At 44.9% G+C, this 12,093-nt stretch overlaps 1 protein-coding gene and 1 long non-coding RNA gene across 3 annotated transcripts in view; one reads left to right on the top strand and one right to left on the bottom strand.

Annotated features, from left to right (window-relative positions):
- The window catches only part of LOC115098664, a 41,764-nt gene extending 41,579 nt beyond the window's left edge, over window positions 1–185 (bottom strand). Inside the window, exon 1 of the long non-coding RNA XR_003858585.1 lies at window positions 103–185. This is a non-coding gene — a long non-coding RNA (uncharacterized LOC115098664). The remainder of the gene's footprint in view (window positions 1–102) is intronic.
- The window catches only part of GXYLT1 (glucoside xylosyltransferase 1), a 145,387-nt gene that overhangs the window by 514 nt on the left and 132,780 nt on the right, over window positions 1–12,093 (top strand). The window lies entirely within an intron of this gene.

The raw sequence follows: 12,093 nt of genomic DNA, 5'->3' as shown, positions 1-12,093 counted from the left end.
CATACACCCATGTGGCTATATTGGTAGTAATGGAAGGAAAGATAATATCGAAAACATGTGAGAGGGTAAGGGAGAAAGTTGATTATAAAGTTCAAAACTTACTCTGTGCCTGAAATGACCTTGCTTCCCGGCAGTACTTAGAATTGGGCGCAGGTAGGGTTGGTGTCCTACCGCAGGCACAAGCTCCTCTTGTAATCATAATTGATTTAGTATACCTAATTACTCCCAAACATTAACCTCTCCCTTGTTTATCGTGGGGTTTAAATCTACTGTAACTGCGTAACTTTGGAATGGTGAGGTCAGGCGCTCTGGCAACTTACTCGTTCTAGAGATTGACTCTAAGGAATCAAAACAAATACCTTTCATGATTTTAAAAGGCAAAGCTAATAATTTGATAATCTTTTATACATTTTTGCTGGGTAGCTGTGCGGACCAGTAAAATTACTACTTTTAAAAAAAATTCTGTAGTTTGATAGCTGTTGAGAAGTTGTTACAAATTATTATAGGAATTGCCTAGTAATTTGCCATAAAAAAGGAATTTTAAGAAAGGTAATCTGCAGCAGTTAAAAGCTAATCTTGAACCCAGCTGACTGTCCAGCACAAGTGATGTCTGGACACGTCTTCCATCTTTGGTTCCCTCCAGCATTTTCCCATTTACTAAAATGATAAATTTCATCAGATGCTTTTGCGTACGTTTTTTTTTTTTTCTTCTTGTAGTTACAAATATGAAGATTTACTCACTTAAACTGTAAATACGCTCATAGTTATGAAGTGCTTTCTGTCTGAATGACTTGTTTACAAAAGTGGAAGAGGTATTTAAAATAATCGCAAATTTGAAACTAAGGGTATTGCTTCTGCAGTGCAGTAACTGAGGGGGCTGATGCAATACAGTGCGCTCACACGAGCGCACTGTTTAACCCGCTATTGGACGCAGGTTAAATAGACGCTAATCCATCCCCTATGCAATAGGGGGATTAGTGCCTATTTAACGTGCATCCGACGCGGAGTGAATGAGTTAGCGCTCATCACATGCAGATGCATGTGAATGAGGCTATTACTCATTCACTCTCCATTCAAAAAAATAAATGTGTCTCAGGCGCACATTTATCGCTCAGATATTACCGCCTGCCTGAGCGCACATAGAAATACAGAAAAGCAGGAAAAACTGCTTTTCGGAACTTCTTCAATAAAACAAAACAAAAAATTACCTTGGCAGACCAAGTTATGAAGACTGATACCGAGTTTACCGGCGTTGGTCTTCATAACTGGCAGCTGCCGTGGAGTCGCAACCCCCTAATTTGCATATTGCATGGTGCCCCCACCCTTGCGGGCGCCATGCATGCGCTAAGAAAGCGGGTGCTGAAAAGTCAGCGCCCGCTTTCCGCAAAATTTATTGCATCGGCCCTGAATCATGTCTGCTTAAGACTTAAATATCGATACGATTTATGCAATTAATTTCTATCTTGGTGTATTGAAAATATACCAAGTGTTTTAGTCTTAGATGTATCAGAATCCTGTACAGATGAGAACATAAGAAATTGCCATGCTGGGTCAGACCAAGGGTCCATCAAGCCCAGCATCCTGTTTCCAACAGAGGCCAAACCAGGCCACAAGAACCTGGCAAATACCCAAACACCAAGAAGACCCCAAGCTACTGATGCCAGTAATAGCAGTGGCTATTCTCTAAGTCAACTTGATTATTTATTTATTTTTAATTTTTATATACCGAAATTCCTGTATTAGATAAGATATGACTCATTGGTAAAAACATTTATTGAGGTAATGCTGCTGTAGATATGAGATGCTGTACCTGGAGTGAAATATATTTTTTGTGTTCCAGCTTTAAAGTGTGAAATTGTTAATATTTGTAGTTTGAAATCTACTTGTAGAAAACCAAATCAGCTCTGTAAATTTCTTAGATAGTGGGAACTGCTAATCAAATTTATTTTTTAAAGGTACTATGTCCTAAACCTAAGGATTTAATGAAATGTTTTTATTTATCAAATTTTCTATACCGTCGCTAAGACGAGCCATCACAATGGTTTACAAATTATAAGAATGCAGAGGGTAAAACATACAATATTAAAATCATTTAGTACATAAAATAATAATAATAATAAACAGTAACAAAAATAAATGCTAAGTAAACAAATAGAAAACTAAAAATGTGCATTAGTACTGGAGTTAAAAGAGACTAAAAGAAATATGTAGTTAAAATAGTAACAATCTCAGTTTCACTCCATTTATGCCTTGTCGACGAGCCAAGTTTTTAAATCCTGCTTAAACTTCTTAAAATCAGTTTGTAGTCTCAAATTCGTTGGTAGTATGTTCCATAGTTTAGGCCCTGCTAGCAACACAGCTCTTTCTCTGACTTGATTCAAATGAGCAGAGTGTACAACTGGTATTCACAGTAGTCCTTTATTGGCGGATCGTAAATTTCTTTGGGGCCCATGCAACCTAATGGCTGCATTTAGCCAGTCCACTTGCTCATCGTGTATCTATTTGTGCAAGGTGCAGAGTGTTTTAAATTTAATCCGTGATTCAATAAGTAACCAGGCCATCAGGATAGGGGTAATGTGGTCCCTTTTTCTACTGCCAGTTAGGTTTCTTGCCGCTGCATTCTGCAGGACCTGTAATGGCTGGATGAAGGAGGCTGGGAGACCTAGAAATAAGGAATTGCAATAGTCCGTGCTCACAAAAATTAGTGATTGCAGGACTGTTCGGAAATCATTTTGAGATAATAAAGGTTTCAGGCGTTTCAACATCATTAGTTTAGCATAACCTTCCCTTACTTTAGTTGATATGTTTCTTAAAACATAATTCTGGATCAATGATGACTCCTAGGTCCCGTATATGTTTGGCTAAAGTGAAAATGGTATTATCTTGTAGTGTTATCAATCTTGAACTCCTGGGGGAAACTTTTCTTTCTAAAAGAATGATTTCAGTTTTGTCAATATTTACTACCAGCTTCATTTGTGTGAGCTTGATGACCTTCAGGTACATTGCCATGAGTTCATACGCTTTTTCAATTGTGTCATGTATTGGTAGTAATATCTGGATGTCGTCAGCATGGAGGTAGTGAGTTAGGTCTAGTCCGGTCAATAGGTAACTTAAGGGTAACACAGATTTTCCTAGCATGTAGCCAGATGGACTCAGGACCAATGGGTATTGTGCTCTGCTGATAGAAGATGGGAGACTGAGTCAGATTTCAAAGCTGACATCAGCCTACATATACCCGTGCAGCGTGCTTAGCTCTTCAATATTTCTCCGTCTCCATAGCAGATGCCGACACTATCCCAAACAAGAATAGTGTAACATTTTACAGCAAGAAAGGAAGTTTACCTTAAGAAGAGAGCCCCCGCTTCTCCTGCAGTAAAACCTAACTGTCCCTCCCCCAGTCGAGACTTTCCTGAGGTGACTTTCAGTATCCCTCAGAGGTGAGCCTTGGTCCGACAGCTGATTCCCGGCGTGGACTTAGCCCCCAGGGTGGCTGAAAGGCAACAGATGCAGATTCGAGCGCGGCAGTGAAGGTATTTCCCTCTCCCCCCGCAGCTGGAGATCGCCCGCCACGCGACCGGTAAGCGCCGAGGCCAGGTAAGTTAGAAACCTTTACTTCTAAGTCTCCGGTCTCCAAGGCTCGAATAGCCATACCGTCCTTCCTCAGACGAGGCTTTAAAATCGGGTTGAGCAGCCCTCCTTGGGCAGGCCCCGATTCGGTATGAGGGTCCACACACGTGGAGATCCTCCGGGGGGGGGGCGGCACCATTTTGCCTTCAGGGTCGTCTGCGCCATTTTCCCCCCTCGACCGGCGATATGCGTGTGCCAGGCCGGAGGCCTGAAGCGCGTAACTTAAACGCTTATCTACGGGGTGGGTGCACAGCGGCGCGCACAGCGACACGTACAACTGTGCACATAGCTGTGCCGCGCGCACAAACTCCGTTGCCTGTGTGCATAACTTCTGATGCATTCAACTAAGCGCATCCGTGCGCATAACTCCACGCATGGGTGAGTTCCTAAGCCCTACACGCGCACAAATAATGGCACCACCATCCAAGAAAGCCAAGGGACCCTTCCTTTGCCTAGCCTGCCACTTAAGAGCCGTGCGGCCTGGATTGGGATCCCTCCTGTGCCAACAGTGTGAACAGAACCAGGGAGAACCAAATCAAGACTCTCTACAGTCAAGAGAGGGATCCGGTACCACTGATGATGGCATCCCAGACCTAAGTATTTCCAACTCGGTGCCCCCTCAGGAAAATTCCTCCGGGACTTCCACTACAACCCCTCCTGGGATCAACATAGATCCAGGAACCTTCTTCTGGGTGGAATTTTTCAAAGGGCTGCATACCTTTGTCCAGGCACAACTGGCCTCTGCTGCCCTACTGTTACGATGGAATCCAGTGTCCCAGAACTACTCAGTTCGCCTCCAGCTACCGACAGGGTCGGGAGCAGCTTCAATGGTGGCTACAGGAAGAACACCTAAGAAGAGGCGTAAACCTATCCGCATCGAAGTGGATCTTGCTCACCACGGACTCAAGCCTGCGAGGTTGGGGAGCCCACTGTCAGGAACTGATGGCCCAGGGATAATGGAACCAGGAAGAGGCGGGATGGAACATAAACCGCCTGGAAGCTCGAACGGTCAGACTAGCCTGCTATGATTCAGCCACAGACTCCGAGGCGAGTCAGTCATTCATATCGGACAATGCATCAACCGTTGCCTACATCAACCGACAGGGAGGAACCAAGAGCCAGCAGGTGTCTCTGGAAATATACCCCTACATGGAGTGGGCGGAAATAAATCTACAAGGGATTTCGGCCTCCCACATGGCGGGAAAAGACAACATCTCTGCAGACTACCTCAGCAGAGAAAGCCTAGACCTGGGGTAATGGTCACCTGCGGACACAGCCTTCCAGCTGATAGTAAATCGATGGGGTCTCCCAGGCATGGACATACTAGCAACTTGTCGCAGTGCCCGGGTCCCCAGATTCTTCAGCCACAGACAAGCACCACAATCTCAGGGAATCGACGCTGTTGTCCAGAACTGGCCAGAGGAAAGCCTCCTATACACCTTCCCACTATGGCCACTACTGGGCAGGGTCATCCGCAATATAGAACACCACAGGAGACTAGTCCTACTAGTCGCCCCGGATTGGCCAAGAAGACCATGGTATGCAGACATGTGAAGACTATGACGGGGAATCCTCTACGTCTAACGCCATACAGGGACCTTCTTCAGCAGGGACCGATCTCCCACGAAGACCCGGCTCGATTCTTTTATGGTATGGCCCTTGAGAGGACTAGCCTAAAGAAGCGTGGCTACTCAAAAGCCATGATTGACACCCTGCTTCGGGCACGCAAGTTCTCCTCATCTCTATCTTACATATGGATCTGGAGAGTATTCGAAGCTTGGTGTGAAGACCGCGGTCTCCTCCCGAGGACGGCCAAGATTCCCATGATCCTAGAATTCCTACAGGACAGCATGCAGAAGGGGTTGTCCCTCAACTCCCTCAAGGTCCAAGTCGCAGCACTGGCCTGTTTCAGGTCCAAAGTGGACGGCATCAGACTATCAACTCATCCGGATGTGTCTCGCTTCCTAAAATGAGTCAAGCAACTCCAACCACCACTAAAGTGGCCAGTTCCTCTATGGAACCTCAACCTAGTACTAGACTTCCCAGCAGGGGAGTCCTTAAGACCAACAAGCACCCTGTCTCTACATCTCTTGACCTTAAAGACAGAGTTCCTGATCGCAATATGCTCAGCCCGGCGCATCTCCTAACTTCAAGCATTATCCTGTCGGGAGCCGTTCCTCAGGTTCACCCCGGGCACTATACAGCTGCGTACGGTACCATCCATCCTTCCTTCCGAAAGTGGTTTCCCAGTTCCAAATGAACCAGACTATATCCTTACCATCACCAGATGAGCACAGGGATTCAGAAGACTCATGCCTCCTCTGCCACCTGAATGTCGGCAGAATCCTAGTCCGATACCTGAAAAGATCTGAATCCTTGCGCAAAATTGACCACTTGTTCATTCTTCACAAGGGGAAGCGGCATCATGGGCCACCATAGCCCCCTGGATCAAAGAAGTAATTAATGCTGCCTACATAGAGGCAGGAAAACCATTACCTCTACAGGTCAAGGCGCATTCTACAAGGGCCCAGGCAGTCTTCTGAGCTGAAACCAGTCTGCCTTCGCCAGACGAGATCTGTCGGGTGGCAACATGGTCCTCCCTACATACCTCCAGGTTCTACGACCTGGATGTTCAGGCCAGAGAGGATACAGCCTTCGCAAGGGCAGCACTAAGTGGGCCACGAGCAGCCTCCCACCCTACAGGGGAGTAGCTTTTGTACATCCCATTGGTCCTGAGTCCATCTGGCTACATGCTAGGAAATGGAGAAATTACTTATCTGATAATGTTGTTTTCCTTAGTGTAGACAGATGGACTCAGCATCCCGTCCACGGCTGCTCCAGAAATAGAGAACCTCGGATATCAAATCTCGAGACTGAACAAGTATGGGTAAGCCACGGCTTACCTCTAATCCAAGACACCCGCAGTTGCCCAGGTGTCGGCGTTTGTTTCAGTGCACTGGTAGTCTCCAGTTTCAAAGGTTTTATATATATGTATAATCAGTTGAACCAGTTCAAGGTTAATCAAGTGTAATCAAGTATTAAGCAACATATATCCACACTGGCTTTTCGAAGATAATACTGAAGAGCTAAGCATGCTGCACGGGTATATGTAGGCTGACATCAGCTTTGAAATCTGACTCTGTCTCCCATCTGCGATCAGGAGAGCACAATACCCATTGATCCTGAGTCCATCTGCCTACACTGAGGAAAACAAAATTATCAGGTAAGTAATTTCTCCAATTGAATAATGAGGCTGGTGCTCCTGGTATCTGTGTATGTTGGCCACATGAGTTTTGTGGTAATTGAAAAATATGCAAGTCTTAATTTAAATTCAAACATTTTTACTTTAATGGACCACTTCTGTATTTAATTTATTTCAAGTTATATAGCAAACTATATAGGTATTTTTGTCACCTGGACACAAGCGTGTCTAGAAGATGTCCCAAAAAAGTCAAATCAGTTTATTTAGAAACAAAATGAGAATGAATACTTGTGAAAATCAGTTATTTTTATTCAACAGTGCTAGTTATATTTTTTGTACATTTCTCATCCTCTTTAATAAGAGGCTTGATATACTGCTTTTGATAGGTATCAATGTAATGATAATACTGCCATCATTATTTGACATAACTGAATTATTATATTGTGTAGTTGCTGTGTTGGTCCACTTGAATGGAGATTTCCCAGTCAAACCATGTACAATCATCTCTTGTTTTCAGAAACTTACTTAATGGAATTACTTTCTAACAGAAATTTTGTTTTGGGAATTGGATTTGACATATGGAATTTATGGACTCTTAATTTTGACCCATACTGATGAACTTTCCACAGGCTACACGAGTCCTGTTTTGCACAGATATAAAAGTTTCCTGCAGTCCAGAACAGGGTGGGTAAACTTATTACACAAGTCCACATTTGTGGCTCTTGCCTGCCCCAGGGGCAGGTTTCCTATCGATCAGGCTGTTGGGATGGAATAGGCGGCCAGAATTGTGACCCTCTAGATCAGCGGTTCTCAACCGGTGTGTCGCGACACACTAGTGTGTCGCCAAGCACCGGGTAGTGTGTCGCGTGCTCCGGGTCTCTCCCGCTGCTCTTTCTTCCTTGCTGCCGTTGCCGCCGGGCTATCAGCACGTTCAAGCCCAGCGGGAACGGCAGCGGCGCTAAAAGAAGCTGTGGCACTTGTGGCTGGGCCTTTTCTTCTTCCCGCGCGCCCCCCCCCCCGTGACCCGGAACAGGAAGTGATACGCGGTGCGCGGGAAGGAGAAAGAGCCGGCCCGTGCCGCGTGATAAAGTAGCAGCAGCAGCAGCAGCGTCATCGGCCCCTGGGCAATCGAAGCAGCCGGTAATCAAGAAAGGAGAGAGCAGCTTGAGCCTCCCGCGGTCGATGGGATTCTACTTTCTTGGCTTGCGGGGGCTGGAGGAGGAGGCTGCTGCAGTTTCCATTTGTGCTCCGGGGGGGAAGGAAGTGAGTGAGAGAAAGAAGCAGCCAGCCTGCGTGTGATTGAGAGCACGTTTGTGAGTGAGAGAAACTGGTCAGAGAGTTGATGTGGTGTATATGTGAGAGACAATGAAAGTGACTGCTCAGGGAGATGACTGATGTGTATGTGAGAGTGTGAGACAGTCAAGGAAGTGACTGATGTGTGTGTGTGTGAGAGAGAGAAAAAGCATGGAAGTGAGAAATCTGGGTATGTGAGAAAGCAAGGGCGTAAGAAGCCTGGTGTTGGGGGGGAGGGGGGGGGGGGTGTGTGAAAAAAAGCATGGGAGTGAGAAGCCTGATTATGTGAGAGAAAGAGCATGGGAGTGGGAAGCCTGTGTGTGTGTGTGCATGCATGAGAGCAAGAGACTGGTTGGTAAGGTGACGGGGTGTGTGAGAGAAAGAGACTGGTGTGTGTGAATATGAGAGAAAGAATGTGATTCAGGGAATGAGAAGCCTGTGCAGTGGAGAGCGAGCATGGAAATGAGACTGGTGTGTGTGTGTGTGTGTGTGTATATATGTATGTGTGTGTGTATGTATGTGTGTGTAACAGAGAGAAAGTGATTATGGGAATGAGAAGCCTGTGCATGTGAAGAGAGTGAACATGGGAGTGAGAAACCTGGGTGTGTGTGACACAGCATGGGAGTGAGAAGCCTGTATATCTGAAAGAACATGGGAGTGGGAAGCCTGTGTGTGTATGCATGAGAGAGATCAGGTGACTGGTGTGTGTGTCTGTGAAAGAAAGTGATTATGGGAATGAGAAACCTGTGCATGTGAAGAGTGAGCATGGGAGTGAGAAACCTGGGTGTGTGTGACACAGCATGGGAGTGAGAAGCCTGTATATCTGAAAACATGGGAGTGGGAAGCCTGTGTGTGTATGCATGAGAGAGATCAGGTGACTGGTGTGTGTGTGTGTGTTTGTGAGAGAGAGAGAAAAAGAAAGTGATTATAGAAATGAGAAGCCTGTGCATGTGGAGAGAACAAGCATGGGAGACTGGTGAGTGTGTGTGAGACAGAGAAAGTGATTATGAGAGTGAGAAGCCCGTATATGTAAGTAGAACACGGGAGTGGGAAGCCTGTGTGTGTGTATGGCATGAGAGAAACTGTTCAGGAAGGTGACTGGTGTGTGTGTCAAAGACTGGGAGATGATTAGTGTGTGAGAGACAGAAACTGGTCATGGGGGCATGACTGGTATGGTGTGTGTGTGTGTGAGAGACATGGGCATTAAGGAAGAGGACCATGAGTATAGAGCTTAGCCTCTACTGCTGCTTCTGCTGTGTGCTACGGCCTGCATGGAAGAGGAGCAGGAGAGCTGCTGGAGGGGGTAAGTAAAGGTGGCTTTTTAAGTTTATTTTTCTTGATTGACTGTCATTTTAATTATTTAATATTATGTGATGTGTCTGCTTTTTTTGAAATATTTTATTGGTGTTTGGAGAATTTTTAAATAGTTTTTAATAGTTTTTAATTGTTGGATGTTATTCTGTTCATAGCTATTTAGAAACATTTATTCTGCTTATTAGTATAGTTTTACAATTATTTCTGTGTGGGGATCTATAGCTGCTTGCTAGTTCTGTTTTCCTAATAAGAGGTGTATTGGTTTTTAGGGCCTGATTTAATATTTATATTGTTGCCTTTTCATAGATAGGGTTGCTCCTATTTGAGTGTATTCCATAATACAAGTGTAAATGTGTGTGGATTAGTTTATGTGCATTACTACAGATCCTGGGAGTATGTTAGGTCGGATCTGTGTCTGTTACCGAGATGAAATATTTTACTAGCATGTAAGAGTTTTATCAGTCTTATTTGTTGTGTTTTCTCAAGAGGACATGCATTGGTGGTAAACTGCTGTCTTTTCATAAGTAGGGCTATTGAGCCTGGAAGTAGAAGGAGTTTGAGTTGCTGTTACTGAGATGACACCAGAACCAGAATATCTTTTTTGTAGGGTGAGTTGTATGGGGAATGTTATAATTCTGCTTTACATCCATTATTGTGGGTCAGGGGGGTTCCCGTGGATGCAAACTGAACTTTTACATCTAGCCCCGTGACGATCATGGGTCAGTGTGTCACGCATGTGAGAACCATCTGTCAGGTGTGTCCCGACAGAAAAAAGGTTGAGAACCACTGCTCTAGATTGAGAGAGACCAGTATACTGGCAAAGCAGGATTGACTGATTCCAACTGCAATAGCAGCAGGGTATCTATTGCCTGCGACAGGACCTTCCCCTTGAGTGCTTGTGGCCGGCAGGACTTTGAGGACTGGGAGCAGGAATAAGCAGCAACGCAATTTGAAGCACAAGTAAAAGGTAGAAACAAGTAGACTGAGACAATCATTAAATCCAAAGAAATAAGGAATATGCTGGAGTAAAAACGCATTGAGAGGAAATTTCTCAAGGTAGGACTCAAAAGGGGCCAGAGAATGAGAACCAGGCTGGCAGCCTAACAGCATCCTCCATCTTTAGTACTCTTTCCAGCCAAACCCCAGGATTCCCCCTCCCACCTACAAAGATTCCTACCTCCCTTTTCTACCACAGTCTTCTGCCACACAGCAGCTACCTTTTTTTTCCCGCACAGTGATGGTGGCTGCCTCTCTTTGTGCCCATCTGACTGGTTCCATCTTTTTCTATCACATAGCTGTGCCTGCTGCATCCTTCTTTTCCTGCGCGATGGCACATAATCACTCCATTCACTTACCTCCTGTGTTTTTTGTGTGTTGCAGAGAAGCAAGAATGCCATAGCTTAGTGGTTGTCCCTATTTACATCATCTAAAGTAGGCTGGATCAAAGGGTCGCATGGGCTGATTTTGGCCTGTAGGTTGTAGTTTTTCCACTGCTATTTGAAACAGTACCCTATGAGGAAAGCTGCAGATCTATTCCAGGACAAGAGAGCCTGGGACCAAAACCTTTGGCATAGTTCACAGCCTCTTTCAGTATTCAGCTTCATCCATTGGAAAGTAATAGTGGAGATCTCTGCAAAGCATTTATTGTCTGAAGGTCAGAACTGAAGTGCCAAAAGAGAAAATGCCTTACTTTAGAAGTAAAAATTAGAAGTTTTAAGGCGCTTTGAATTTGGTGAAAAACTGACCAAAACTTCTATGGCATTAGTGTTTTCATCATATACAGTAGGAACAATCCTTGAAAATAGACATTTGACACACATTATCAAGAAGCACACCTTTTTTAGTGTTTCCAGGCTGTCTCGTTTTCCTTGACATTACTTCTGGGACATGGAAAGAATACTGAATGTATGGATCGAAGATCAGAATTGGTATAATGTTCCCATAAGCATAGTCTAAGAATCCGTTGCTGAATGCGGGTGATGCTGTGAACTGCTTGGACTACTATCCAGTCCTCTCAGCCCTGTGCCCTGCACTTCCCCTGGTGGTCAACTTGTTTCTTGTATTTTATACTAAAGCAGTCTCGTTAGATATTTACAAGAGCTTGGTCCTACCTTCCAGTCCTTGTACTCTGGCTCCGTTCCTGTATCCAGAAGATGTTTTTGTCTCCAAGTTCTACCATTAGCGTTCCTGCTTTATCTCAGTGTTCCTAAATTCCTGTCTCCCCCCAGGTCTCTCATGCCTAGTTTGTATTGAGGGCTACTCCTGTTTCTTATGCCTTGCCGGCCAACAGCACCTGAGTGTTCAACATGAAGGGAAGATGGCTGGTATAAGTGGAAGAATTTCTACCATCAGCTCCTGAATTTGACTCTCCTGATGCTAAGCTTCTCATTTCTGGGGCAACATACAGTCCACAAGCATTAGAGAGTCCAGGAAAAGAAACGAAATTTGAAGACTGAAACTTTCACAGTCAATAAAAAGTGGTTTGAGGGATTTAAAAGATGGCATAGTTTGCACAAGAGCCATTGGTGATATAGTATGTTGTCAGTATCCTGAACTGTTGAAAAAAATCATCAGGGGATGGGGGAGGAGGGTAAAAACCAGAATACGTTTTCAGCTTTGATGAGCCAGTCATTTTCTGGAAGCTATTGCCTGACAGA

The sequence above is a fragment of the Rhinatrema bivittatum genome, chromosome 9, assembly GCF_901001135.1.
Source record: "Rhinatrema bivittatum chromosome 9, aRhiBiv1.1, whole genome shotgun sequence".
Classification (NCBI taxonomy): Eukaryota; Metazoa; Chordata; class Amphibia; order Gymnophiona; family Rhinatrematidae; genus Rhinatrema; species Rhinatrema bivittatum.
Note: the sequence above shows the minus strand (reverse complement) of the source record. Positions and strands in the feature narration are given on the sequence as shown.